The sequence below is a fragment of the Physeter macrocephalus genome, chromosome 6 (genome assembly GCF_002837175.3).
Source record: "Physeter macrocephalus isolate SW-GA chromosome 6, ASM283717v5, whole genome shotgun sequence".
Taxonomy (NCBI): Eukaryota; Metazoa; Chordata; class Mammalia; order Artiodactyla; family Physeteridae; genus Physeter; species Physeter macrocephalus.
The window spans coordinates 24,452,397-24,456,062 of NC_041219.1; the positions used below are offsets into that span (position 1 = coordinate 24,452,397).

At 40.0% G+C, this 3,666-nt stretch overlaps 1 long non-coding RNA gene across 1 annotated transcript in view; it reads left to right on the plus strand.

Annotated features, from left to right (window-relative positions):
• The first annotated feature begins 457 nt into the window (after positions 1-457).
• The window catches only part of LOC112065902 (uncharacterized), a 396,153-nt gene continuing 392,944 nt past the window's right edge, over positions 458-3,666 (plus strand). The window contains exon 1 of the long non-coding RNA XR_002892300.2: positions 458-592. This is a non-coding gene — a long non-coding RNA (uncharacterized lncRNA). The remainder of the gene's footprint in view (positions 593-3,666) is intronic.

A 3,666-nucleotide genomic window follows, 5' to 3' on the forward strand; every position in this document is an offset into this window, starting at 1 on the left:
GGCTTCTTCCAGTTTCCCCAGGATTCTGCAGGGTCCGCAGCGCGCAGGGCGTCCCGGTGGGTCTCATGCTGGTCACAAGCAGCTGAAGAGGAGGGAAAATAGTTTTCCCTCTACGCTTTGTAGTGAGCGCTTGGCTGAGACCCTTTTTTCTTTGAGGCGCCTCCTAAATGGATAAACTAATCTACATTAAAAGTTCTCTGTTGTGGTCGCTGTAATTCAGGATTATCTTGGGTAAGATTAACCTGCTTGTTCGGCCTTAAAAGAAAATTGTATTCACCTGACACCTCACGCCAGGCCCAGTCCGGCTTAAATAGTTCAGAACCAGTCCGACCCGGAACCAGTCCTGTTTCTAACTCCTTGGCTGTCCGACCCTCCACCCGGTCCGCCTTCTAAGTCGGACGCGGTCCAACCTTAGACCCGGAAGGGTTTCTAAGTCGGACCGGCCCAACTCTGGCTGTTTCTAGACCCGGTCTGGAAAAGAAACGCTCAAATAAAGCCTGAACGCTCCTCAGGCCGAAGCTGCAGAAGTTCCGCGAGGGACGGACCCAGCACCTCCTGAGGCGGGAGAGGCAGCGAGCTCAGGGCTCAGCAGGTACCACGTCTGGTTGCTTGTTGCTCCTGGGGCCGTCGGGAGTCTCCTTTGGTCCCCGCTTCTAACTGTTAGTAACAGAACTCTTAAAAGATAAGCTGGGGCATAGAAAACATTTTAAGAGTTTATTTGAGCAAAAGTCAATTTGAATCTGGCAGCATCTAGTCTAGCAGATAGAAAGGAGCTCCAGGGAGCTGTTGAAAATGAAAGACTTATAGGCAGAAGGGAGCAGGAACGAGGAAAGTAAACTAGGCCAAGAAGCGGTGGGTTAATGCAGTTACCTTCCTTCAGGGGATGGCAGGGGCCTGTCAGGCCCAAAATGGAGTTACTCATTTTGGGCTTGTTGTCTTGTTTTAACAATATATAAAATTAATATTCTACTTATAAACCAGCTGAGACTAGGATAATATAGAAAGGGTAAATATTTTTCTCCCATGGAAAAAAAATAACGTGTTTTAAGCTTCTTGAAAGTAAAAATGTTGTCTTCTTTATATCCCCACTAATTATGGTGCATTTATATAAATGTTTGAATAAATATTTAATAAATCCATGTGTCTATATTTGACAGGTGAATTAATTTATGTTTGTCTTATTATTAAGAATTCGTTTTCTTTTCATAAACAGTATATGCCTTGAACCAAGTCTTAGTTAATGATTTAATATTAGTCTTAATAAATCCCTAACTATAGTCTTAGAGTTATTCATGACTAATCTATTTGGGGTTTTGGCACACAAATGAAGGGCAGCATTCACCACTGGGGGCAATGGCTAGAATAGGCAGCAGAAATGGCCAAACCAGGATAGGAGCATCACATACTACCCAGTACGGAAGAAAAACACTTTTCCCTCTGCAGTCTGTTTCTTAGATGAGATTATTTACTGATGGTAAATATCTAACACCTGAGTTCATTTTAACAAATTGAAAAGAAAAACCAATTCAAAATTTCCAAAACTACCTTTTAATCTTATATGTAATACTAGGTTTATATCTGCTTTAATTTCTGTGGGGAATTACATAAAAATTGTGGATCTAGTGCCTGCCTTGGAGGAACTTACAGTCTAAAAGTAGGAAGAGTGTAAACAAAAATGAAAGATACTTAGAGGGAAAACCAATTTACACTTTGCTATTTTTAGAGGCTCCAGGGAGAGCAGAAATTTTCATTGCATGCGGCACTCATGACTTTTGAAGAAAAAAATCAGTGCCTTTTTATATGTTGCCAGCTTAGTGGATTCTGTGATGTGAGCTCTAAAGAATGAAATTACGAGGTGAATAACTAAGAACTCACAAGCTTGGAAGAGATTTTCAAAAAGAAAAGAAAAGAGACAAGCACAAACATTACATGGTACATTTTTGAGAACCAGGAAATGTACAAGTATTGTTCCCCTGGCAACCATTGTGTAGAGTTTGTGAGTCAGCACAGCAGTTTCTCCTGTTTTCATATTGCAATCAAGAACTTGATTGTTTTCGTTAATGTGATTATTTTGCATTTCTTCTTTTTTTCTTTCCCCTTGTGCTTGTTTTACATCTAGGTCTAAACTCTGGTTGTTGTTCTCAATTTGTCAGAAGTGCAGATTCTTGGACGCAAAGTAAGAACTGAAGCAAAATGAAAAAGCTTTAAATATTCAAATTCCAGAAAGTGAATGTGTTTGTAGAATCAGTTTTTCAAAGGGAGCCCAAAGAGGAATTTCTGAATAACAAGAACGTTATCGAAATCCTATTATCTTAAAAGGTAGTTTAAATTATAAGAAGCCTGACTACTGGCACATAAATTATACTGCAAGTAAGCAGAGCTGTATCTGGGGGTAAAATTTAAAAAACACACTGTGCCTTTTGCCATCAATAATGTTGCACAGTTGGTCTAGTTGATGTTTCTTCCAAATGAATTATAAGTGGAAGATCACCCATTAACCTCTTCTTGGCTTCACTCACCTCCCTTCAGATTTCTACCTTGGCCTGACTCTAACCTTTCTTATTACCTTTGCATCCAATGATTCTTTAATCTCCCATCATTCCCAATTTAATCAAACCCTGTCACTCGTGTTTTGTTTTGCTTTGTTTTGTTTAACAACTCCATTGATCTTGTTTTGCAAAGCAATACTGGCGAGCTTGCCAGTTGAGTTCTGTGCAATTAGGCCCTTCATGCTGTTCTGCTATCCTTTTATTCAGCCATAACTAACTTCCTAAAGCATTTTCTTCAGCAGTTGTTCTAATCCTTTTTTTTAACATCTTTATTGTAGTATAATTGCTTTACAATGGTGTGTCAGTTTCTGCTTTATAACAAAGTGAATCAGTTATACATATACATATGTCCCCATATCTCTTCCCTCTTGCATCTCCCTCCCTCCCACCCTCCCTATCCCATCCCTCTAGGTGGCCACAAAGCACGAAGCGGATCTCCCTGTGCTATGCGGCTGCTTCCCACTATCTCTTTTATGTTTGGTAGTGTATATATGTCCATGCCACTCTCACTTTGTCCCAGCTTACCCTTCCCCCTCCCCGTATCCTCAAGTCCATTCTCTAGTAGGTCTGCATCTTTATTCCCATCTTGCCCCTAGGTTCTTCTGAGCATTTTCTTTTCTTTTCCTTTTTTTTTTTAGATTCCATATATATGTGTTAGCATACAGTAATTGTTTTTCTCTTTCTGACTTACTTCACTATGTATGACAATCTCTAGGTCCATCCATCTCACTACAAATAACTCAGTTTCGTTCCTTTTTATGGCTGAGTAATATTCCATTGTATATATGTGCCAAATCTTCTTTATTCATTCATCTGTTGATGGACACTTAGGTTGCTTCCATATCCTGGCTATTGTAAATAGAGCTGCAGTGAACATTTTGGTACATGACTCTTTCTTAATTATGGTTTTCTCAGGGTATATGCCCAGTAATGGGATTGCTGGGTTGCATGGTAGTTCTATTTTTAGTTTTTTAAGGGACCTCCATACTGTTCTCCATAGTGGCTGTATCAATTTACATTCCCACCAACAGTGCAAGAGGGTTCCCTTTTCTCCACACCCTCTCCAGCATTTATTGTTTGTAGATTTTTTGATGATGGCCATTCTGACTGGTGTGAG